The following is a 26,167-nucleotide window of genomic DNA, read 5'->3' as shown; positions in this document are numbered from 1 at the left end:
CGGTCAGGGCTGGAAACGGAAGTGAGCGAGCGACACCGTAGTGTTCTGTGTGTGTGCATAACTGTACAGAATAACACAAATGTAACAGGACTTTGTTACTTTGCATAACAAATGGGAATTGATCCATTTTTCTACGATTTAAATGAACATGATTTACAAAATGATTCCGCGCGGTTTCGAACCGGGGACTTTTCGCGTGTTAGGCGAACGTGATAGCCACTACACTACGAAAACGCTGAATAAAACAGTCGCCTTTTGTTATAAATCTATGAATCTCTGACGAAAGTTATTAAAGTTTGACTGTCACCCGGCAAACATGTTACAATTTCCTTCAGTGTGCAACACACATTTTTGTTGGTTTTAATACAATTATTAAGATTCTCACAGACTTCAATGGTCTTTGTCAGAACTGAAATCCCTGACTGGGAATCAAACTTGATTGTTTTCAATGATGATAGGACTGTCCAATGAGGAGAGATTGAGTAGATTGGGCCGATAATCTCTGGAGTTCAGAAGAACGAGACGTGTTCTCATTGAAAGGTATAATTTTCTTGGAGGGCTTGAAAGGTTAGAAGCTGAGAAGTTGTTTCCCCTGGCTGGAGAGTCTAGAACTGGGGGGCAGAGTCTGAGGATTAGGGGCCGGCTATTTGAGACTCAGATGAGGAGACATTTCTTCACTCAGAGGCTTGTGATCTTTGCAATTCTCAACCTCAGAGGGCAGTGGATGCTCAGTCATTGGGTATATTCAAGGATTTGAGAGTCCTTTTACACAGAATACAGAAAGTTAACGTTTGTGAGCTCTTCCTTTATATTGAGCGGTGTCTCCTTCTTTAATCGGTGTCAGCTTTCGCTTGGCGGTTACTTCGCAGCACCAACTTCTTTGTAAGTTCGAACTCTGTCTCACCGCGGGCGCAGTCTGGGCTTTTTTCAAACCCCTTCAAAACCGAAACACATTATAGCAGTGATTTTAATTTAGTAGTGTGATATTTTTCGAGGCACCATTAAATGATTCAATAATTTATTCCTATCAGTGTTGCAGGCTGGGTTCGATTCACGGTTAGGGAAGAAATTTTGATATCACCGTTTCTTATTCATGAATGCGATGTAATTTTATTAAATTAATTACATGCATCTAATGTGAATAAGTAAGAACTGCCTTAATCACCATTAATTAACCGGTAACTTTATTTTGCGGAATGAAAGTCATAATAATATGGTTACTGAGGGACAGTCGAAACTTCATTCATTTATTTTGCTCTTTGCATCTCCTGAACTGTTAACCCATATCACATTTTACACATTGCATTTCAGGAGAATGGTTTAAAATGTTCATTGCTTGAGAGAGCAGCGATCTGGGGCAACATTTGTAAAATTTAACGGGACCGGCTATTTCACAGAAAAAAACGATTCTCTCACATGATGTTTTGAGACCACACACTGACTGATCTTTGCTAGGCCCCAAGTGGATGATCTGAGACTTGCCCGCATTGAGCTCCATTATTCACTGGTCAGGGGAGATTTAATAGAGGTGATAAAAATTAAGGGGGAAACCGTTTCCACTGGCAGGAGTGTCAGCAGGGCTATGGGGGAAGAGCAGCGGAGTGGGACTGATAGGATAGCTCTTTCAAAGATGCAATATGAATTCCTCATTTTAACCTGCAATTGATAGATTTTAGTTAGCCAAAGGTATTGAGGGATCATTGAAGTCTGCGAGACACTTCATAACTGTTTCTATTATCATTAATCAACCCACAACATTTTGTTGCACACTGCAGGAATTGCTAAAATGTATACCGGATGACAGTCAAACTTCAATAACTTTTTATAGAATCATAGAAAATTGCCTGAACCCCTGTGGTTAATGCAGGGAATTTTAATGGTTGAGTTCCGTATACACCTTGGAATTCTGGAAAACATGGTTTGTAGTTTGCAGAAACGGGGCTTAGATCTGGTGTTGTGAACCGAGGTAAAGCTGCAGGATCCTTGAATAATCTTTCACAATTCAACTGAAAGCAGCCGGAATGTGCAACTTTGAGAGGGGCTGTCTGCACGGTCAGGGCTGGAAACGGAAGTGAGCGACCGAAACCGTAGTGTTCTGTGTGTGTGTACAACTGTACAGAATAACACAAATGTAACAGGACTTTGTTACATTGCATAACAAATGCGAATTGATCCATTTTTCTACGATTTAAATGAACATGATTTACAAAATGTTTCCGCCCGGTTTCGAACCGGGGACTTTTCGCGTGTGAGGCGAACGTGATAACCACTACACGACGGAAACGCTGGATAAAATAGTCGCCTTTTGTTATAAATCTATGAATCTCTGACGAAAGTTATTAAAGTTTGACTGTCACCCAGCAAACATGTTACAATTTCCTTCAGTGTGCAACACACATTTTTGTTGGTTTTAATACAATTATTAAGATTCTCACAGACTTCAATTGTCTTTGTCAGAACTGAAATCCCTGACTGGGAATCAAACCTGATTGTTTTCAATGATGATTGGATTGTCCTATGAGGAGAGATTGAGTAGATTGGGCCTATAATCTCTGGAGTTCAGAAGTACGAGATGTGTTGTCATTGAAAGGTACAATTTTCTTGGAGGGCTTGAAACGGTAGAAGATGAGAGGTTGTTTCCCCTGGCTGGAGAGTCAGGAACTAGGAGGCAGAGTCTCAGGATAAGGGGCCGGCCATTTGAGACTCAGATGAGGAGACATTTCTTCACTCAGAGGCTTGTGAATCTTTGCAATTCTCAACCTCAGAGGGCAGTGGATGCTCAGTCATTGAGTATATTCAAGAATTTGGGAGTCCTTTTACACAGAATACAGAAATTAACGTTTGTGAGCTCATCCTTTATATTGAGCGGTTTCTCGTCCTTCAATCGGTGTCAAGTTTCGCCCAGCTGTTACTTCACAGCACCAACTTCTTTGTAAGTTCGAACTCTGTCTCACCGCGGGCGCAGTCTGGGCTTTTTTCAATCCCCTTCAACACCGAAACACATTAAAGCAGTGATTTTAATTTAGCAGTGTGATATTTTTTGAGGCACCAATAAATGATTCAATAACGTATTCCTATCAATATCGCGAGCTGGGTTCGATTCCCGGTTAGGTAAGAAATTTTGATATCACCGTTTCTTATTCATGAATGCGATGTAATTTTATTAAATTAATTACATGCATCTAATGTGAATAAAAAAGAACTGCTTTAAACACCATTAATTAACCGGTAACTTTATTTTGCAGAATGAAAGACATGATAATATGGTTACTGAGGGACAGTCGAAACTTCATTCATTTATTTTGCTCTTTGCATCTCCTGAACTGATAACTCATATCTCATTTTACACATTGCATTTTAGGAGAATGGTTTAAAATGTTCATTGCTTGAGAGAGCAGCGATCTGGGGCAACATTTGTAAAATTTAACGGGACCGGCTACTTCACAGAAAAAACCTATTCTCTCACATGATGTTTTCAGACCACACACTGACCGATCTTTGCTCGGCCCCAAGTGGATGATCTGATACTTACCCGCGTTGAACTCCATTAATCACTGGTCAGGGGAGATTTAATAGAGGTGATCAAAATTATGGGGGAAACAGTTTCCACTGGCAGGAGTGTCAGCAGGGCTATGGGGGAAGAGCAGCGGAGTGGGACTGATTGGATAGCTCTTTCATAGATGCATCATGAATTGCTCATTTTAACCTGCGATTGATAGCTTTTAGTCAACCAACGGTATTAAGGAATCATTGAAGTCTGTGAGACACTTCATAATTGTTTCTATTATCATTAATCAACCCACAACATTTTGTTGCACACTGCAGGAATTGCTAACATGTATACCGGATGACAGTCGAACTTTAATAACTTGTTATAGAATCATAGAAAATTACCTGAACCCCTGAGGTTAATGAAGGGAATTTTAATGGTTGAGTTCCGTATACACCTTGGAATTCTGGAAAACATGGTTTGTTGTTAGCAGCAACGCGGCTTCGATCTGCTGTTGTGAACTGAAGTAAAGCTGCAGGATCCTTGAATAATCTTTCACAATTCAACTGAAAGCAGCCGGATTGTGTAGCTTTGAGAGGGGCTGTCTGCACGGCCAGGGCTGGAAACGGAAGTGAGCGAGCGACACCGTAGTGTTCTGTGTGTGTGCATAACTGTACAGAATAACACAAATGTAACAGGACTTTGTTACTTTGCATAACAAATGGGAATTGATCCATTTTTCTACGATTTAAATGAACATGATTTACAAAATGTTTCCGCCCGGTTTCGAACCGGGGACTTTTCGCGTGTTAGGCGAACGTGATAACCACTACACTACGGAAACGCTGGAGAAATCAGTCGCCTTTTGTTATAAATCTATGAATCTCTGACGAAAGTTATTAAAGTTTGACTGTCACCCGGCAAACATGTTACAATTTCCTTCAGTGTGCAACACACATTTTTGTTGGTTTTAATACAATTATTAAGATTCTCACAGACTTCAATGGTCTTTGTCAGAACTGAAATCCCTGACTGGGAATCAAACCTGATTGTTTTCAATGATGATAGGATTGTCCTATGAGGAGAGATTGAGCAGATTGGGCCTATAATCTTTGGAGTTCAGAAGAACGAGAGGTGTTCTCATTGAAAGGTACAATTTTCTTGGAGGGCTTGAAAGGATAGAAGCTGAGAGGTTGTTTCTCCTGGCTGGAGAGTCTAGAACTGGGGGGCAGAGTCTGAGGATTAGGGGCCGGCTATTTGAGACTCAGATGAGGAGACATTTCTTCATCAGAGGCTTGTGATCTTTGCAATTCTCAACCTCAGAGGGCAGTGGATGCTCAGTCATTGAGTATATTCAAGGATTTGAGAGTCCTTTTACATAGAATACAGAAAGTTAACGTTTGTGAGCTCTTCCTTTATATTGAGCGGTGTCTCCTTCTTTAATCGTTGTCAGCTTTCGCTTGGCGGTTACTTCGCAGCACCAACTTCTTTGTAAGTTCGAACTCTGTCTCACCGCGGGCACAGTCTGGGCTTTTTTCAATCCCCTTCAACACCGAAACACATTATAGCAGTGATTTTAATTTAGTAGTGTGATATTTTTCGAGGCACCATTAAATGATTCAATAATTTATTCCTATCAGTGTTGCAGGCTGGGTTCGATTCACGGTTAGGGAAGAAATTTTGATATCACCGTTTCTTATTCATGAATGCGATGTAATTTTATTAAATTAATTACATGCATCTAATGTGAATAAATAAGAACTGCTTTAATCACCATTAATTAACCGGTAACTTTATTTTGCGGAATGAAAGACATAATAATATGGTTACTGAGGGACAGTCGAAACTTCATTCATTTATTTTGCTCTTTGCATCTCCTGAACTGTTAACCCATATCTCATTTTACACATTGCATTTCAGGAGAATGGTTTAAAATGTTCATTGCTTGAGAGAGCAGCGATCTGGGGCAACATTTGTAAAATTTAACGGGACCGGCTATTTCACAGAAAAAACCGATTCTCTCACATGATGTTTTCAGACCACACACTGACTGATCTTTGCTAGGCCCCAAGTGGATGATCTGAGATTTGCCCGCGTTGAGCTCCATTATTCACTGGTCAGGGGAGATTTAATAGAGGTGATCAAAATTAAGGGGGAAACCGTTTCCACTGGCAGGAGTGTCAGCAGGGCTATGGGGGAAGAGCAGCGGAGTGGGACTGATTGGTAGCTCTTTCAAAGATGCAATATGAATTCCTCATTTTAACCTGCAATTGATAGATTTTAGTTAGCCAAAGGTATTGAGGGATCATTGAAGTCTGTGAGACACTTCATAACTGTTTCTATTATCATTAATCAACCCACAACATTTTGTTGCACACTGCAGGAATTGCTAAAATGTATACCGGATGACAGTCAAACTTCAATAACTTTTTATAGAATCGTAGAAAATTGCCTGAACCCCTGTGGTTAATGAAGGGAATTTTAATGGTTGAGTTCCGTATACACCTTGGAATTCTGGAAAACATGGTTTGTAGTTTGCAGAAACGGGGCTTAGATCTGCTGTTGTGAACCGAGGTAAAGCTGCAGGATCCTTGAATAATCTTTCACAATTCAACTGAAAGCAGCCGGAATGTGCAACTTTGAGAGGGGCTGTCTGCACGGTCAGGGCTGGAAACGGAAGTGAGCGAGCGAAACCGTAGTGTTCTGTGTGTGTGTACAACTGTACAGAATAACACAAATGTAACAGGACTTTGCTACATTGCATAACAAATGCGAATTGATCCATTTTTCTACGATTTAAATGAACATGATTTACAAAATGTTTCCACCCGGTTTCGAACCGGGGACTTTTCGCGTGTGAGGCGAACGTGATAACCACTACACGACGGAAACGCTGGATAAAATAGTCACCTTTTGTTATAAATCTATGAATCTCTGACGAAAGTTATTAAAGTTTGACTGTCACCCAGCAAACATGTTACAATTTCCTTCAGTGTGCAACACACATTTTTGTTGGTTTTAATACAATTATTAAGATTCTCACAGACTTCAATTGTCTTTGTCAGAACTGAAATCCCTGACTGGGAATCAAACCTGATTGTTTTCAATGATGATTGGATTGTCCTATGAGGAGAGATTGAGTAGATTGGGCCTATAATCTCTGGAGCTCAGAAGTACGAGATGTGTTGTCATTGAAAGGTACAATTTTCTTGGAGGGCTTGAAACGGTAGAAGATGAGAGGTTGTTTCCCCTGGCTGGAGAGTCAGGAACTAGGAGGCAGAGTCTCAGGATAAGGGGCCGGCCATTTGAGACTCAGATGAGGAGACATTTCTTCACTCAGAGGCTTGTGAATCTTTGCAATTCTCAACCTCAGAGGGCAGTGGATGCTCAGTCATTGAGTATATTCAAGGATTTGAGAGTCATTTTACATAGAATACAGAAAGTTAACGTTTGTGAGCTCTTCCTTTATATTGAGCGCTGTCTCCTTCTTTAATCGTTGTCAGCTTTCGCTTGGCGGTTACTTCGCAGCACCAACTTCTTTGTAAGTTCGAACTCTGTCTCACCGCGGGCGCAGTCTGGGCTTTTTTCAATCCCCTTCAACACCGAAACACATTATAGCAGTGATTTTAATTTAGTAGTGTGATATTTTTCGAGGCACCATTAAATGATTCAATAATTTATTCCTATCAGTGTTGCAGGCTGGGTTCGATTCACGGTTAGGGAATAAATTTTGATATCACCGTTTCTTATTCATGAATGCGATGTAATTTTATTAAATTAATTACATGCATCTAATGTGAATAAATAAGAACTGCTTTAATCACCATTAATTAACCGGTAACTTTATTTTGCGGAATGAAAGACATAATAATATGGTTACTGAGGGACAGTCGAAACTTCATTCATTTATTTTGCTCTTTGCATCTCCTGAACTGTTAACCCATATCTCATTTTACACATTGCATTTCAGGAGAATGGTTTAAAATGTTCATTGCTTGAGAGAGCAGCGATCTGGGGCAACATTTGTAAAATTTAACGGGACCGGCTATTTCACAGAAAAAACCGATTCTCTCACATGATGTTTTCAGACCACACACTGACTGATCTTTGCTAGGCCCCAAGTGGATGATCTGAGACTTGCCCGCGTTGAGCTCCATTATTCACTGGTCAGGGGAGATTTAATAGAGATGATCAAAATTAAGGGGGAAACCGTTTCCACTGGCAGGAGTGTCAGCAGGGCTATGGGGGAAGAGCAGCGGAGTGGGACTGATTGGATAGCTCTTTCAAAGATGCAATATGAATTCCTCATTTTAACCTGCAATTGATAGATTTTAGTTAGCCAACGGTATTAAGGGATCATTGAAGTCTGTGAGACACTTCATAACTGCTTCTATTATCATTAATCAACCCACAACATTTTGTTGCACACTGCAGGAATTGCTAAAATGTATACCGGATGACAGTCAAACTTCAATAACTTTTTATAGAATCATAGAAAATTGCCTGAACCCCTGTGGTTAATGAAGGGAATTTTAATGGTTGAGTTCCATATACACCTTGGAATTCTGGAAAACATGGTTTGTAGTTTGCAGAAACGGGGCTTAGATCTGCTGTTGTGAACCGAGGTAAAGCTGCAGGATCCTTGAATAATCTTTCACAATTCAACTGAAAGCAGCCGGAATGTGCAACTTTGAGAGGGGCTGTCTGCACGGTCAGGGCTGGAAACGGAAGTGAGCGAGCGACACCGTAGTGTCCTGTGTGTGTGCATAACTGTACAGAATAACACAAATGTAACAGGACTTTGTTACATTGCACAACAAATGCGAATTGATCCATTTTTCTACGATTTAAATGAACATGATTTACAAAATGTTTCCGCCCGGTTTCGAACCGGTGACTTTTCGCGTGTTAGGCGAACGTGATAACCACTACACTACGGAAACGCTGGATAAAGCAGTCGCCTTTGGCTATAAATCTATGAATCTATGAAGAAAGTTATTTAAGTTTGACTGTCACCCAGCAAACATGTTACAATTTCCTTCAGTGTGCAACACACATTTTTGTTCGTTTTAATACAATTAATAAGATTCTCACAGACTTCAATTGTCTTTGTCAGAACTGAAATCCCTGACTGGGAATCAAACCTGATTGTTTTCAATGATGATTGGATTGTCCTATGAGGAGAGATTGAGTAGATTGGGCCTATAATCTCTGGAGTTCAGAAGTACGAGATGTGTTGTCATTGAAAGGTACAATTTTCTTGGAAGGCTTGAAACGGTAGAAGATGGGAGGTTGTTTCCCCTGGCTGGAGAGTCAGGAACTAGGAGGCAGAGTCTCAGGATAAGGGGCCGGCCATTTGAGACTCAGATGAGGAGACATTTCTTCACTCAGAGGCTTGTGAATCTTTGCAATTCTCAACCTCAGAGGGCAGTGGATGCTCAGTCATTGAGTATATTCAAGAATTTGGGAGTCCTTTTACACAGAATACAGAAATTACCGTTTGTGAGCTCATCCTTTATATTGAGCGGTTTCTCGTCCTTCAATCGGTGTCAGCTTTCGCCCAGCTATTACTTCACAGCACCAACTTCTTTGTAAGTTCGAACTCTGTCTCACCGCGGGCGCAGTCTGGGCTTTTTTCAATCCCCTTCAACACCGAAACACATTAAAGCAGTGATTTTAATTTAGCAGTGTGATATTTTTTGAGGCACCATTAAATGATACAATAACGTATTCCTATCAGTATCGCGAGCTGGGTTCGATTCCCGGTTAGGGAATAAATTTTGATATCACCGTTTCTTATTCATGAATGCGATGTAATTTTATTAAATTAATTACATGCATCTAATGTGAATAAATAAGAACTGCTTTAATCACCTTTAATTAACCGGTAACTTTATTTTGCAGAATGAAAGACATGATAATATGGTTACTGAGGGACAGTCGAAACTTCATTCATTTATTTTGCTCTTTGCATCTCCTCAACTGATAACTCATATCTCATTTTACACATTGCATTTTAGGAGAATGGTTTAAAATGTTCATTGCTTGAGAGAGCAGCGATCTGGGGCAACATTTGTAAAATTTAACGGGACCGGCTATTTCACAGAAAAAACCTATTCTCTCACATGATGTTTTCAGACCACACACTGACCGATCTTTGCTCGGCCCCAAGTGGATGATCTGATACTTGCCCGCGTTGAACTCCATTAATCACTGGTCAGGGGAGATTTAATAGAGGTGATCAAAATTATGGGGGAAACAGTTTCCACTGGCAGGAGTGTCAGCAGGGCTATGGGGGAAGAGCAGCGGAGTGGGACTGATTGGATAGCTCTTTCAAAGATGCATCATGAATTGCTCATTTTAACCTGCGATTGATAGCTTTTAGTCAACCAACGGTATTAAGGAATCATTGAAGTCTGTGAGACACTTCATAATTGTTTCTATTATCATTAATCAACCCACAACATTTTGTTGCACACTGCAGGAATTGCTAACATGTATACCGGATGACAGTCAAACTTTAATAACTTGTTATAGAATCATAGAAAATTACCTGAACCCCTGAGGTTAATGAAGGGAATTTTAATGGTTGAGTTCCGTATACACCTTGGAATTCTGGAAAACATGGTTTGTTGTTTGCAGCAACGCGGCTTCGATCTGCTGTTGTGAACCGAAGTAAAGCTGCAGGATCCTTGAATAATCTTTCACAATTCAACTGAAAGCAGCCGGATTGTGTAGCTTTGAGAGGGGCTGTCTGCACGGTCAGGGCTGGAAACGGAAGTGAGCGAGCGACACCGTAGTGTCCTGTGTGTGTGCATAACTGTACAGAATAACACAAATGTAACAGGACTTTGTTACATTGCACAACAAATGCGAATTGATCCATTTTTCTACGATTTAAATGAACATGATTTACAAAATGTTTCCGCCCGGTTTCGAACCGGGGACCTTTCGCGTGTTAGGCGAACGTGATAACCACTACACTACGGAAACGCTGGATAAAACAGTCGCCTTTGGCTATAAATCTATGAATCTATGAAGAAAGTTATTTAAGTTTGACTGTCACCCAGCAAACATGTTACAATTTCCTTCAGTGTGCAACACACATTTTTGTTCGTTTTAATACAATTAATAAGATTCTCACAGACTTCAATTGTCTTTGTCAGAACTGAAATCCCTGACTGGGAATCAAACCTGATTGTTTTCAATGATGATTGGATTGTCCTATGAGGAGAGATTGAGTAGATTGGGCCTATAATCTCTGGAGTTCAGAAGTACGAGATGTGTTGTCATTGAAAGGTACAATTTTCTTGGAGGGCTTGAAACGGTAGAAGATGGGAGGTTGTTTCCCCTGGCTGGAGAGTCAGGAACTAGGAGGCAGAGTCTCAGGATAAGGGGCCGGCCATTTGAGACTCAGATGAGGAGACATTTCTTCACTCAGAAGCTTGTGAATCTTTGCAATTCTCAACCTCAGAGGGCAGTGGATGCTCAGTCATTGAGTATATTCAAGAATTTGGGAGTCCTTTTACACAGAATACAGAAATTACAGTTTGTGAGCTCATCCTTTATATTGAGCGGTTTCTCGTCCTTCAATCGGTGTCAGCTTTCGCCCAGCTATTACTTCACAGCACCAACTTCTTTGTAAGTTCGAACTCTGTCTCACCGCGGGCGCAGTCTGGGCTTTTTTCAATCCCCTTCAACACCGAAACACATTAAAGCAGTGATTTTAATTTAGCAGTGTGATATTTTTTGAGGCACCATTAAATGATACAATAACGTATTCCTATCAGTATCGCGAGCTGGGTTCGATTCCCGGTTAGGGAATAAATTTTGATATCACCGTTTCTTATTCATGAATGCGATGTAATTTTATTAAATTAATTACATGCATCTAATGTGAATAAATAAGAACTGCTTTAATCACCTTTAATTAACCGGTAACTTTATTTTGCAGAATGAAAGACATGATAATATGGTTACTGAGGGACAGTCGAAACTTCATTCATTTATTTTGCTCTTTGCATCTCCTGAACTGATAACTCATATCTCATTTTACACATTGCATTTTAGGAGAATGGTTTAAAATGTTCATTGCTTGAGAGAGCAGCGATCTGGGGCAACATTTGTAAAATTTAACGGGACCGGCTATTTCACAGAAAAAACCTATTCTCTCACATGATGTTTTCAGACCACACACTGACCGATCTTTGCTCGGCCCAAAGTGGATGATCTGATACTTGTTCGCGTTGAACTCCATTAATCACTGGTCAGGTGAGATTTAATAGAGGTGATCAAAATTATGGGGGAAACAGTTTCCACTGGCAGGAGTGTCAGCAGCGCTATGGGGGAAGAGCAGCGGAGTGGGACTGATTGGATAGCTCTTTCAAAGATGCATCATGAATTGCTCATTTTAACCTGCGATTGATAGCTTTTAGTCAACCAACGGTATTAAGGAATCATTGAAGTCTGTGAGACACTTCATAATTGTTTCTATTATCATTAATCAACCCACAACATTTTGTTGCACACTGCAGGAATTGCTAACATGTATACCGGATGACAGTCAAACTTTAATAACTTGTTATAGAATCATAGAAAATTACCTGAACCCCTGAGGTTAATGAAGGGAATTTTAATGGTTGAGTTCCGTATACACCTTGGAATTCTGGAAAACATGGTTTGTAGTTTGCAGAAACGGGGCTTAGATCTGCTGTTGTGAACCGAGGTAAAGCTGCAGGATCCTTGAATAATCTTTCACAATTCAACTGAAAGCAGCCGGAATGTGCAACTTTGAGAGGGGCTTTCTGCACGGTCAGGGCTGGAAACGGAAGTGAGCGAGCGAAACCGTAGTGTTCTGTGTCTGTGCACAACTGTACAGAATAACAGAAATGTAACAGGACTTTGTTACATTGCATAACAAATGCGAATTGATCCATTTTTCTACGATTTCAATGAACATGATTTACAAAATGTTTCCGCTCGGTTTCGAACCGGGGACTTTTCGCGTGTTAGGCGAACGTGAAAACCACTACACTACGAAAACGCTGGGTCAAATAGTCGCCTTTTCCTATACATCTATGAATCTATGAAGAAAGTTTTTAAAGTTTGACTGCCACCCAGCAAACATGTTACAATTTCCTTCAGTGTGCAACACACATTTTTGTTGGTTTTAATACAATTATTAAGATTCTCACAGACTTCAATGGTCTTTGTCAGAACCGAAATCCCTGACTGGGAATCAAACCTGATTGTTTTCAATGATGATAGGATTGTCCTATGAAGAGAGATTGAGTCGATTGGGCCTATAATCTCTGGAGTTCAGAAGAACGAGAGGAGTTCTCATTGAATGGTACAATTTTCATGGAGGGCTTGAAAGGGTAGAAGTTGAGAGGTTGTTTCCCCTGGCTGGAGAGTCTAGAACTAGGGGGCAGAGTCTCAGGATAAGGGGCCGGCCATTTGAGAGTCAGATGAGGAGACATTTCTTCACTCAGAGGCTTGTGAATCTTTGCAATTCTCAACCTCAGAGGGCAGTGGATGCTCAGTCATTGAGTATATTCAAGGATTTGGGGGTCCTTTGACACAGAATACAGAAATTAACGTTTGTGAGCTCATCCTTTATATTGAGCGGTTTCTCGTCCGTTAATCGGTGTCAGCTTTCGCTCAGCGGTTACTTCACAGCACTAACTTCTTTTTAAGTTCGAAATCTGTCTCACCGCGGGCGCAGCCTGGGCTTTTTTCAATCCCCTTCAACACCGAAACACATTAAAGCAGTGACTTTAATTTAGCAGCGTGACATCTTTCGAGGCACCATTAAATAATTCAACTTAACGTATCCTATCAGTGTTGCGAGCTGGGTTCGATTCACGGTTAGAGAAGAAATTTTGATATCACCGTTTCTTATTCATGAATGCAATGTAATTTTATTAAATTAATTACATACATCTAATGTGAATAAATAAGAACTGCTATAATCAACAGTTATTAACCGGTAACTTTATTTTGCAGAATGAAAGACATGATAATATGGTTACTGAGGGACAGTCGAAACTTCATTCATTTATTTTGCTCTTTGCATCTCCTGAACTGTTAACCCATATCTCATTTTACACATTGCATTTTAGGAGAATAGTTTAAAATCTTCATTGCTTGAGAGATCAGCGATCTGGGGCAAGATTTGTAAAATTTATGGGGACCGGCTATTTCACAGAAAAAACCTAATCTCTCACATGATGTTTTCAGACCACACACTGACCAATCTTTGCTAGGCCCCAAGTGGATGATCTGACACTTGAACGCGTTGAACTCCATTAATCACTGGTCAGGGGAGATTTAATAGAGGTGATCAAAATTATGGGGGAAAAAGTTTCCACTGGCAGGAGTGTCAGCAGGGCTATGGGGGACGACCTGCGGAGTGGGACTGATTGGATAGCTCGTTCAAAGATGCATCATGAATTGCTCATTTTAACCTGCGATTGATTGATTTTACTTAACCAACATTATTAAGGGATCATTGAAGTCTGTGAGACACTTCATAATTGTTTCTATTATCAATAATCCACCCACAACATTTTGTTGCACACTGCAGGAATTGTTAACATGTATAACGGATGACAGTCAAACTTTAATAACGTTTTATAGAATCAGAGAAAATTGCCTGAACCCCTGTGGTTAATGAAGGGAAGTTTAATGTTTGAGTTCCGTATACACCTTGGAATTCTGGAAAACATGGTTTGTAGTTTGCAGGAACGCGGCTTAGATCTGCTGTTGTGAACCGAGGTAAAGCTGCAGGATCCTTGAATAATCTTTCACAATTCAACAGAAAGCAGCCGGAATGTGCAGCTTTGAGAGGGGCTGTCTGCACGGTCAGGTCCGGAAACGGAAGTGAGCGAGCGACACCGTAGTGTTCTGTGTGTGTGCAGAACTGTACAGAATAACACAAATGTAACATGACTTTGTTACATTGCATAACAAATGCGAATTGATCCATTTTTCTACGACATAAATGAACATGATTTACAAAATGTTGCCGCCCGGTTTCGAAGCGGGGACTTTTCGCGTGTTAGGCGAACGTGATAACCACTACACTACGGAAACACGGCATAAAGCTGTCGCCTTTGGCTATAAATCTATGAATCTATGAAGAAAGTTATTAAAGTTTGACTGTCACCCAGCAAACATGTTACAATTTCCTTCAGTGTGCAACACACATTTTTGTTGGTTTTAATACAATTATTCAGATTCTCACAGACTTCAATGGTCTTTGTCAGAACTGAAATCCCTGACTGGGAATCAAACCTGATTGTTTTCAATTATGATAAGATTGTCCTATGAGGAGAGATTGAGTACATTGGGCCTATAAACTCTCGTGGCGTCAACGGTAGCGCGTCTCAATCGGTTTGTAAAACTGCGTGTTCAAATCACGTTGGGGTCATTGTTTCTCCGGGTAGTTCTGGAAATACTGTTTTCTTTGCCGTTTCACAATAACCAGACACTTGCTCCAAAGACTGTCTCACTCTTTCCCCAGTGTCAGGGAGTGAAGCGCCACAATTCCTCATTTATTTAATGTGACAAGACACAAGCACAGATATTCGCTCAAGATCAACCTGCAGGTGGTCACACAGAATAAACAGAGCCAGAGAGACAGGCAGAATCGCGAAACACCGACAAACACACGAGAGATATTGACAAGGTGAGAAAGCGCTTTGCGATCAGAAAATTGCCTGAATCCCTGTGGTTAATGAAAGGGCTTTTGATGCTTGATTTCCTTACACACCTTGGAATTCAGGTGAACCTGGTTCATGGTTTGCAGAACAATTTAAACCCCTGGGTTAAACCAGAGGGAAGGAAATTCGGCAGTTTAATGAGTTTGAAAGGAACATTTTTGACTTGTGCAGTTCGGTCAGAGAAATGCCAGTGAAAGGAAATCATTGCAGAAGGAGCGATTCTGTAGTGTCCCTTCTGTCTGAACAGTGCTTTCTCGATGCTGAATTAAGTAGAGGTTTTCGTAGTGTAGCGGTTATCACGTTTGCCTCACTCGCGAAAGGTGCCCGGGCGGAAACATTATTTTTCTGTGAAATAAATTTAACAGGTTTCTTGTGTCAGAAGCAACGAACAATTTAAAGCAGACTCCTAAAATACACAGTGCGTAAATTCTGATAGGGTATAAATCGTCGGCAATGAATAAACTTTCACAAATTATTAAAGTTAAATTACTCAACTTTCGACTGTCCCTTACTGTGAGCATTTCTTTCATTCTGCAAAACAACGCTTTCGGTTAATGAATGTTGATTAAAACAATTAAACCACTAAACTACCAGAACACACATTAAAGAGTTGATCACAATTGCTGATATTTCTTATCTTTTTTCTGGTGTTTTTTCAGCTCTTGGTCCTTTTCAGCTCCTGACTGCGGATATTCCTCTGGTTAAACGTGAACAAACTGAAATATCTCGCAGCCCCGGCCTCGGTTAATACCAACAGATCTAAGCCGCATTTCAGGCCCGAAAACAAACCCATTAATTAATCGCTTTTCCCCAGCTCCAGAGCTCAGAATGTTGCTGCCCATCCCTGGAGCTGCAAGATTCCAGGGACATGGAATAAACCTCCCCATACAACAAGCACAAGCTCAGGAAAACCCCGGGGGAGATGATATCCCGGTAACTGAGCCTTCAACAGCATTGAACAAGCACCCGGACGGAAACGTTCTTCATGTGGAAGTGATGAGATGCCGAAATTAACGGAAGAAGTCAGGATGGCGGAGCGGTCTAAGGCATTGCGTTCAGATCGCAGTTTTCTCTGGCGACGTGGGTTCCAATACCACTTCTGACAGTTTTTAATTACCAAGCGGAACTCATTTAATTTCACACCACTGTCAAGCACTTTGGGACATACCTCAAAAGTGGGATTCAGCAGTTCACCTGCTCCATTCACATAGAAACATAGAAGATAGGAGCAGGAGTAGGCCATTCGGCCCCTCGAGCCTGCTCCGCCATTTAATGAGATCATGGCTGATCATCCACATTCAGTACCCTGTCCCTGCTTTCTCCCATTTTCTCTTTTTCTCTTTAGGCTTAAGAAATATATCTAACTCCTTCTTGAATATATTTAATGAATTGGCCTCAACTGCCTTCTGTGGTACAGAATTCAACAGGTTCACCACTCTCTGGGTGAAGAAATTCCTCCTCATCTCAGCCATAAGTGGCTTACCCCTTATCCTTAGACTGTGACCGCTGGTTCTGGATTCCTGCACCATCGGGATCATTCTTCCTGCATCTAGTGTGTCTAGTCCTGTTAGAATTTTGTAAGTTTCAATGAGATCCCCTCTCGTTCTTCTAAACTCTAGCGAATATAAGCCTAATCATCTCAATCTGTCTTCATACGTCATTCCTGCCATCCCATGTATCAGTCTGGTGAATCTTCGCTGCACTCCCTCCATGGCAAGAACATCCTTGCTCAGATAAGGTGACCAAAGCTGCACACAATACTCAAGGTATGGTCTCACCAAGGCCTTGTACAAATGCAGCAAGACATCCTGGCTCCTGTACTCGAAACCTCTCACTATAAAGGCCAACATTTGCCTTCTTAACCACCTGCTGCACCTGCATGCTTACCTTCAGCGATTGGTGCACACGGACACCCAGGTCTCATTGCAGTTCCCCTTTTCCCAATCTATTGACATCCTGATAATAAGCTGTCTTCCTGTTTTTGCAACCAAAGTTGATAACCTCACATTTATCCACATTATACTGCATCTGCCATGCTTCTGCTAAATCACCTAACCTGTCCATATCATACTGGAGTTTCTCTGCATCCTCCTCACAGCACACATGCCCACCTTGTTTTGTGTCGTCTGCAAACTTGGAGTTATTACATCTAGTTCAACCTTCTAGATCATTAATATATATTGTGAGTAGCTGGAGTCCAAGCACTTATCCCTGCCCTACCCCACCAGTAATTGCCTGCCATTTGGAAACAGACCCGTTTAGACATACTCTTTGCTTCCTGTCTGCCAACCAGTTCTCTATCTAAGTCTGTACCTTACCCCCAATCCCATGTGCTTTAACTTTGCACGCCAATCTCTTATGTGGGACCTTATCGAAAGCCTTCTGAAAGTCCAAATACACCACATCCACTGGTTCTCCCTTATCTATTCCACCAGTTACATCCTCAAAAAAGTCTAACATTTCCATCTGACCTGGTACTGAAAGTGGAGACGGTTCCACAGTGCAGCAGTTATCACGTTTGCGGAATCATTTTGTTGGAACTTGCTCCTTCTGCTTGTCCAGGGGCGAGATTGCTCTCCTGTGTCTGGAAATAACAAATAAAACAAAAGAATTAGGAGCTGGAGTAGCCCATATATTGTGTGAAATGTGATATGGGTAACAGTTAACAGTTAACATGCAAAGCACAAAACTTGCTGACAAGGGTGGTGCTGTTGCTGTTTGGCGAACCGACCTCTACCTAGCGGAAGCTGTACGCCAACTCTCCAACACCTCCTCCTACCTTCGCCTGGACCATGACCCCACTACCGAATATCAAGTCACCATTTGCAAGACTGTCACTGACCTCGTATGAGAAGAGATTGAGTAAACTAGGCCTGCAATCTCTTGAATTCGGAAGAATGGGAGGGGATCTCATTAAGCATGCAAAATTATTACAGGGTTTGATCGGTTGGATGCTGGGAGAATGATTCCCTTGGCTGGGGAGTCTAGAACCAGGGGCCACAGCCTCAGGATAAAGGTTAGGCCATTCAGGACTGAGAGTAGAAGAAATTTCTTCACACAGGGGGTGGTGAATCTTTGGAATTTTCTACCCCAGATGGCTGTGGAGGCTCAGTCATTGGGTATGTTCAAAACAGAAGTCGGTAGATTTCTGTCTGGTAAGGGCATCAAGGGATATGGCGATAGGGCCGGTGAATGGATTTGAGGCAGGAGATCAGCCATGATCTCATAGAATCCCCTACATTTGCTTAAAAATCTGTTCCATTACCTCTTTTTTCAAGTTCTGACGAAAGGTTATCGACCAGAAACGTTAACTCTGTTTCTCTCTTCGCAGAAGCTGCCTGACCTGCTGAGTATCTCCAGCATTTTCTGTTTCAATTCAGATTTCCAGCATCTGCAGTATTTTCTCAGTTCGCATTTCTTTCATTGTGCAAAACAAGGTTATCGCTCAATTAATGACGCTTTGAAAGCAACATAAAAGTTTAACAAAATAAATACCGCCTAACGTGGGGCTCGAACCCACGACTCTAAAATTAAAAGTCTCATGCTCTACCGACTGACCTAGCCGGGCCTGTCGATATTATATTTCATTGTCGCTGATTGCAGTCAGGCCCGGCCCGGTCACAACAGCATGTCTGAGCCGCGTTTCTGCAAACTACGAAACAAGTTCTCCAGAAGCCCAAGGCGTATCAGGAACTCAAGCAGCAAAATCCCTTTCATTAACCACAGGGGTTCAGGCAATTTTCTGATCGCAAAGCGCTTTAGTCCTTGTCAATATCTCTTGTCTATTTCCCGGAGATTCCCGATTCTGTCTTTCTCTCTGGCTTTGTTTATTGTGTCTGTGGTGTGGAGATGCCGGAGTTGGACTGGGATGGACAAATGTAAGAAGTCACACAACACCAGGTTATAGTCCAACAGCTTTATTTGAAATCACAAACTTTCCGAGCGCTGCTCCTTCTTCAGGTGAAGTGGAGAAATGCATAAAGACACAGCTTATATAGTCAGAGAATCATGTCAGATGTTTACAGGTATCCTTTCCAACTGCCATTTATCACACCTCAGCAGAGAGATAATCACAGCAGTCAAAGGTGTGAATGGTGTCCAAACAGGTCAGTCAGGGAAACATTACATCAAAGAACAATGAGGTGGTGTCACAAGGGGTCAAATATTGCAGATGCTGGGGTCTGTATGAAAAACAACAAAAACAGACAAAAAACATTTTTTTTGGCTGGAAATCACAGCAGGTCATGCCGCATCTGTGTAGAGAGAACAAGCCAATGTCGACTCGAGTCTGGATGACCCTGCATCAGGTGGGGTTACATGTAGCGTGACATCAACCCAAGATCTCGGTTGAGGCCGTCCTCATGAGTGCGGAACTTGGCTATCAGTTTCTGCTCGACGATTTTGCGTTTTCGTGTGTCTCGAAGGCCACCTTGGAGAATGCTTATCCGAAGATCGGAGGCTGAATGTCCTTGACTGCTGAAGTATTCCCCGACTGGGAGGGAACACTCCTGCCTGGTGATTGTTGCACGGTGTCCGTTCAACCGTTGTCGCAGTGTCTGCATGGTCTCGCCGATGTACCATGCTCCGGGGCATCCTTTCCTGCAACGTGTGAGGTAGACAACGTTGGCCGAGTCACATGAGTATGTACCATGTACCTGGTGGGTGGTGTCCTCACGTGTGTGTGAGAGAGAGAGAGAGAGAGAGACTGGGAGTGTGAGAGAGAGAGAGTGGGCGTGTGCGTGAGAGCGAGAGAGAGATTGGGAGTGTGTGTGAGAGAGATTGGGAGTGTGAGAAAGAGAGAGACTGGGAGTGTGTGAGAGAGAGAGATTGGGACTAAACTACGAGAACACACATTAAAGAGTTGATCACAATTGCTGATATTTCTTATCTTTTTTCTGGTGTTTTTTCAGCTCTTGTTCCTTTTCAGCTCCTGACTGCGGATATTCCTCTGATTAAACTTGCTTTCTCCCCATACACCTGGATCCCTTTAGCCTTAAGAAATATATCCAACTCCTTCTTGAATATATTTAATGAATTGGCTTCTACTGCCTTCTGTGGTAGAGAATTCCACAGGTTCACCACTCTCTGGGTGAAGAAATTCCTCCTCATGTCTGTCCTAAATGGCCTACCCCTTATCCTTAGACTGTGACCCCTGGTTCTGGAGTCCCCGACCATCAGGAAGATCCTTCCTGCATCTAGTCTTTCCAGTACTGTCAGAATTTTATAATTTTCAATGAGATCCCCTCTCATTCTTATAAACTCCAGCGAGTACGAGCCCAATCCTCCCAATCTCTCCTCATATGTCATTCCTGCCATCCCAGGTATCAGCCTGGTCATTATTCGCTGAACTCCTTCCATGGCAAGAACATCCTTCCTCAGATAAGGCGACCAAAACTGCACACAATACTCAAGATGTGGTCTCACCAAAGCCCTGTACAACTGCAGCAAGGCATCCTTGCTCCTGTACTCGAATCCTCTCGCTACGAAAGCCAACATACCATTTGCCTTCTTAACCGCCTGCTGCACCTGCATGCTTACCTTCAGCGACTGGTGCACAAGGACACCCAGGCTTGCGAACTGTGTGTGCCCCTGGGATCCATGGGCCTTTATGCAGGCGTATGCCAGCAGGCCCAGGGCAGCAAGAGTCCGAAGCTCTGGAGACACCAGGTAAGTCGTATTGGTTTTTTGATTCAGAGGCGTTAGCCAGCGGCGAGTTTCCAATCGTATTTTCCAGGCCGATTGTATTTCAGGAGTCTGGTTTAAAATGCTCGTTGCTTATGTCACCAGGAATCTGGGGCAACTTTTGTTTAATTTAATGGGACCAGTTATTGCACGGGATAAAATTTTCTGGAACACATAATTTCTGCAGTTGTGGCCGAGCCAGTGTTTTATAAAGGTTCATCATAACTTACTTGCTTTTGTACTCTGCGCCTTTATTTATAAAGCCCCGGTTACTGTAAGCTTTTTAAACTGGTTTCTCAACCTGTCCTGCCACATTGAACGATTTGTGTACATACACCCCCAGGTATCTCTGTTCCTGCAACCACTTTGGAAATGTATCCTTTAGTTTATATTGCCTCTCCTCATTCTTCCGACCAAAATGTATCAATTCGCACTTTTCTTTTTTTAACTTCATCTGCCACATGTCCGCCCATTCCACCAGCCGATCCATGTCCTCTTCAAGTCTATCACAATACTCCTCACTGCTCACTATACTTCCAAGTTTTGTATCATCTGCAAATTATGAAATTGTGCCCTGGACACCTAACTCCAAAGGATTAATATATGTCAAGAAGGGCCGTGGTCCTAGTACCGACCCCTGGGGAACACCACTGTGTACCTTCCTCCATTCAGAGAAACAACAGTTTAGCACTACTCTCTGTTTCCTGTCACTTCGCCAATTTGACATCCATGCTGCCACTGTCCCTTTTATTCCATGGGCTTCAGATTTGCTGGCAAGCCTGTTACGTGGCACTTTATCAAATGCCTTTTGGAAGTCCATGTCCACCACATCAACTGCATTTCCCTCATCAACCCTCTCTTTCACCTCATCAAAAAATGCAATCAAGTTGGGAAAAGACGATTTGCATTTAACAAATCCGAGCAGACTTTCCTTAATTAATCCACACTTGTCCAAGTGACTGGTCATTTTGTGCAGGGTTACCCTTTCTAAAAGCTTCCTCACTACCGACGTTAAGCTGACTGGCGTGTAGTTGCTGGGTTGAACCTTATACACTTTTTTCAACAAGGGTGTAACATTTGCGATTCTCCAGATGTCTGGCACCAGCCCATATCCAATGAGTATTGGAAGATTATGGTCAGCACCTCCGTAATTCCCACCTTTACTCCCCTCAGCATCCTAGGATGCATTTCAACTGGTCCTGGTACAGCCAGCTTTCTAGCACCTCCTCTTTTTCAATTTTTATCACATCCAATATTCAACACAGCTCATTAACTGTAGCAGTGGGCCCGGGCGGCGCTTCAGTAGACATTTCGAAAAGACAAAGTCACTGTCTCGGTCTTAAGTGCTCTGCTCATCAAGAACAACCACACAAACAAAATGGTTTTACAATGCTTACCTCTTATCTCCAGTCAAATTTATCAGTTCGCTAGGTTGGTATGATTCTTGCTTCGGGGTTATTTGTTGAAACTTGCGAGGGATCCCGGACGAGCCCTTATTTTGCCCGCGAATTATGAACTTGCTGTTCGAACTTTTGCAAAAAAAAACACTGGCTTTGATACACAGCTTTTCACGAACTCAGGACGTCCCAAAGCACTTCAAGCCCATTGAAGTCCCTTTGAAGTGTTGTAATGTGGGGAAAGATGTGCCCAAATCACCCCCACATGAATCTCAACTCTTTGGGAAGGAGTTCGGTGCAAAGACTCAGGCGCCTCAATGATGTGGACTTTCTTTGAATGAGTTCTGCTTGTAACTGCACTCGAACTTGAAACATCTCCCGGGCTTCCATCTCACGGGAGCAGAGTGTGGTTGCTGTGCAGCGGTTAGCATGTCGGTGACGAGCTTGGGGTTGAGACGCGTCGCTTTCAATCTATGAAATTTCACCAAGGCCCAGAGAAAAGAAATGCTGAATGGAACAGTCCCTGTGAGCGATGGATTGAAGGGGACGGCGCTCCGAGCACAGCTGGAGATCGCGCAGTGCAGCAAAAGTGTTCGCAGCATTAAATGTCAGATTTATTAATCCCGCAATAATTATACATGTTATTAACAACAGCTCTTAAACAAATCTTTGCGAATTTTAGCCGAGGAACTCCAACACGTTATAGTTCCGAGCTCGATATACAAGTTAATCAAACCTTTATCGAATTCTAAAGTATCTGTTCCAAACATTTGATATCTTTTCCTTACCTCTACTACGTGACAATTTGCACGTTTAATAGTGTAACCTAACACAACTGCCCACCTTCTGATGGAAGGTTTTCGACCGGAAACGTTAAATCTGCTTCTCTCTCCACAGCTGCTGCCTGACCTGTTGAGTGTTTCCAGCACTTTCTATTTTTATTACCCGACCTTGTTACCAGAGTATCACTTCCCTTATCTCCTTACCACACTCCTTCCTTACATGTAGCATTGTCCGACAAACAGGCTCCATTCGCACAACGGGATGTTCTGCTTCAGGCATTCATTGGAACTATAAGGGGAACCAGTGGAGGCAGCATATTTGGATTTCCAAAAGGCATTCGATAAGGAAACACGTTAAAGCTTGTTACACATGATAAGGGCTCATGGGACTGGAGGTAATGTATTAGCAAGAATAGAGGATTGGTTAACGGACAGAAAATAGAGAGCAGGAATTATCGGGTGATTTTCAGATTGGCAGGCTGTAACTAGTGGTGTGCCGCAAGGATCAAGTGTGCATGCTTCGGCTATTTACAGTCTATATTACTGACTTAGATGAAGGGACAGGGTGTATTGTATCCAAGTTTTCTGATGATCCAAAGCTGGGTGGGAAAGTAAGCTGTGAGGAGGACACAAAGAGCCTACAATGGGATATAGACAGATTAAGTGAGTGGGCGGGCAATAAGGTGGCAGATGGAATATAATGTAGGAAATGTGAGGTTATTCACTTTGGTCGGAAGAATAGACAAACAGAATATTTTTAAATACTAAAGCTATTAATTCTTTCGTTCTGCAAATGAAAGTTATGGGGTAAGTAATGGTAATTTATACAATTCTAATTTTTTCAAATCAGCTGAATGTAGTCAATTTCATCAGGTTGTGATTTAAAATCTGTTATAAAAGTCACTTTCCTGACCGGGAATCGAAACCGTGTGGCGGAGGTGAAAGGACTGGTTTTCTGAATCATTTAAAAGTGATCGCTGTGAATCACGCAGCATAGGTTTAAAATCACGGCTACAATGTGTTTCGGTGCAGAAGAAGGGGATTGAATATGACAATAAAATCACCATGCAACGCCCGCGGTGAGGAATAAGTCAAGCATGTAATTAATTTGAGGCTGCGAAGTTACCGCTGAGCTAAACCTGACGCCGATCAAGGAATGAGAAACCGCTCAATATAAAGGATGAGTTCACAAACATCAGGCACAGTGCAGTCTGGTCAACGTCAAGCCTCTCTTTCTTATTCAGAGACATGAACGGGAGTCAGACGCTACAAACTTTAATTAAAGGCACAGATGCGAGTAACACTTCCAAATATTTTCACTGTAAAATTATTTCACTTTATTTAATGGCTGACTGCATTGAATCTGAAAATGATCACCATGAAATTTTATGTTCGCTGCTGATTCGTTTTGCCTTGGTTTCCGTAGTGCAGCCACTGTCATGTTCGCCTCCGACAACAACAGTTCCCAAATCGAACCCGGGTGGATATGTTCGAGAGGAACATTTTTATTCTCTGCAATAATCGGTCCGGTTATATTGAACAAAATTTGTCCCAGATCCCTGATGTCGTAAGTAATGAACATTTTAAACCAGCCTCCTAAAATACGATGGGCCTTGAAACTGCGATCGGAGGTTTGTCGCCGGCTTCCGCCTCCGAACTGAGAAACAAATCCCAATTAACTGGTGTCTCCGGAGCTTCGTACTCTTGCGGTCTTGGGCCTGCTGGCGTACGCCTGCATAAAGGCCCACGGATACCATTGGCGCTCACGGTTCGGCATCATCCGTTGGCCAGGCCAACCAATCACACAGGGGATTCCTACGATGCTGTATGTACGGAATCCCATAAGCATAATAGAAATCTCCAAATAAATAACATTTCACACCACGGAAGTAAGAATAAATGGTCACATGTTCAAAATAAATGAATTTAATTAAGCATTCAATGGTCTCATTCTGTGCCGTTATGACTCCTCTCTGCCCCACACAACAGTGAGAGGGAAATAGAAGGAGAGCACCATTCCAACGAGGAACAGGTGTAGGAAGTTTTTATACAGTTATTCATATGCCAGTAAATCTTTTAAAATTATTTCACTTGAACTTTTCCAGTTCAACTTTTCCAAGGAGCATTTGAAGGAGCTGGGAAGAAGTTAAAAAGTTGGGGTTGTTAAGGAAAAAAGCCCCCTCGTCGGGGAATTGAACCCTGGTCTCCCGCGTGACAGGCAGGGATACTCACCACTATACTAACGAGGATCTGAAAAAATTAGTGTTTGCTCAGAACTAGAATGGACCTGTGAACAGAGTGAGAAAGAGACAGAAGAGACAGACAGAGAGAGAGAGAGACAGGGACAAAGAGAGAGGCAGAGACAAAGAGAGAGAGACAGATAGAGACTAAGAAAGAGAGACACGCACAAAGAGCGAGTGGTCCCAGGGATGAGTTGACTTCAATATAATTGCAAAATACTGCGGATGCTGGAAATCTGAAATAACAACAGAAAATACTGGAAATACTCAGCAGGCCAGGCAGCATCCGTGGTGAGAGAAACAGAGTTAACGTTTCAGGTCTGGGACCCTTCATCAGAACTGGAAAAAGTTGGAGATGTAACAGATATTAAGCAGGTGCAGAGACAGGGGGGTGGGGTTAGGAGGGGAGGAAGAAATAGAAAGAACATCCTGTACTTTTGTAAGAGGCAGGAAAGATAAAATGATGCAAATGGGAATGGCAAAAATCATACTGCATGAAAAATGGGGGCAGGGATAATTATGTGAAATTGTTGAACTCAATGTTGATTCCGGCAGCTGCAAAGTGCCCAATCGAAAGATGAGGTGCTGTTCCTCGAGCTTACGTTGAGCTTCATTGGAACAATGCAATAGCCCGAGGACAGAGAGATCAGAGTGGGAGTGAAGCGGTGAATTAAAGTGACAGGCGACCAGAAGCTCAGGGTCACCCGTACGGACTGAGCGGAGGTGTTCCGCAAAGCAGTCGCCCAATCTGCGTTTGGTCTCCCCAATGTAGAGGAGAAGGTATCGTGAGCAGCGAATACAGTATATTAAATTGCAAGAAGTACAAGTAAATCGCTGTTTCAATTATTTTGAG

At 42.2% G+C, this 26,167-nt stretch overlaps 6 non-coding genes across 6 annotated transcripts; all 6 read right to left on the bottom strand.

The window, feature by feature from the left end:
• Nucleotides 1-2,211: 2,211 nt before the first annotated feature.
• On the bottom strand, nt 2,212-2,284 carry trnav-cac (transfer RNA valine (anticodon CAC)). The gene has a single exon. It is a non-coding gene; the product is annotated as a tRNA-Val (tRNA).
• A 1,977-nt stretch (nt 2,285-4,261) lies between these two features.
• Nucleotides 4,262-4,334, bottom strand: trnav-aac (transfer RNA valine (anticodon AAC)). The gene has a single exon. It is a non-coding gene; the product is annotated as a tRNA-Val (tRNA).
• A 1,975-nt stretch (nt 4,335-6,309) lies between these two features.
• trnav-cac (transfer RNA valine (anticodon CAC)) lies at nt 6,310-6,382 on the bottom strand. The gene has a single exon. It is a non-coding gene; the product is annotated as a tRNA-Val (tRNA).
• Nucleotides 6,383-8,360: 1,978 nt separating this feature from the next.
• trnav-aac (transfer RNA valine (anticodon AAC)) lies at nt 8,361-8,433 on the bottom strand. The gene has a single exon. It is a non-coding gene; the product is annotated as a tRNA-Val (tRNA).
• A 1,977-nt stretch (nt 8,434-10,410) lies between these two features.
• trnav-aac (transfer RNA valine (anticodon AAC)) lies at nt 10,411-10,483 on the bottom strand. Its single transcript has one exon. It is a non-coding gene; the product is annotated as a tRNA-Val (tRNA).
• Nucleotides 10,484-12,460: 1,977 nt separating this feature from the next.
• trnav-aac (transfer RNA valine (anticodon AAC)) lies at nt 12,461-12,533 on the bottom strand. The gene has a single exon. It is a non-coding gene; the product is annotated as a tRNA-Val (tRNA).
• Nucleotides 12,534-26,167: the final 13,634 nt, after the last annotated feature.

The sequence above is a fragment of the Somniosus microcephalus genome, unplaced genomic scaffold, assembly GCF_052327205.1.
Source record: "Somniosus microcephalus isolate GS21.2 unplaced genomic scaffold, FLI_Smic_1.0 unresolved_chr4, whole genome shotgun sequence".
Classification (NCBI taxonomy): domain Eukaryota; kingdom Metazoa; phylum Chordata; class Chondrichthyes; order Squaliformes; family Somniosidae; genus Somniosus; species Somniosus microcephalus.
This window is presented reverse-complemented; position numbering and strand designations above follow the sequence as displayed.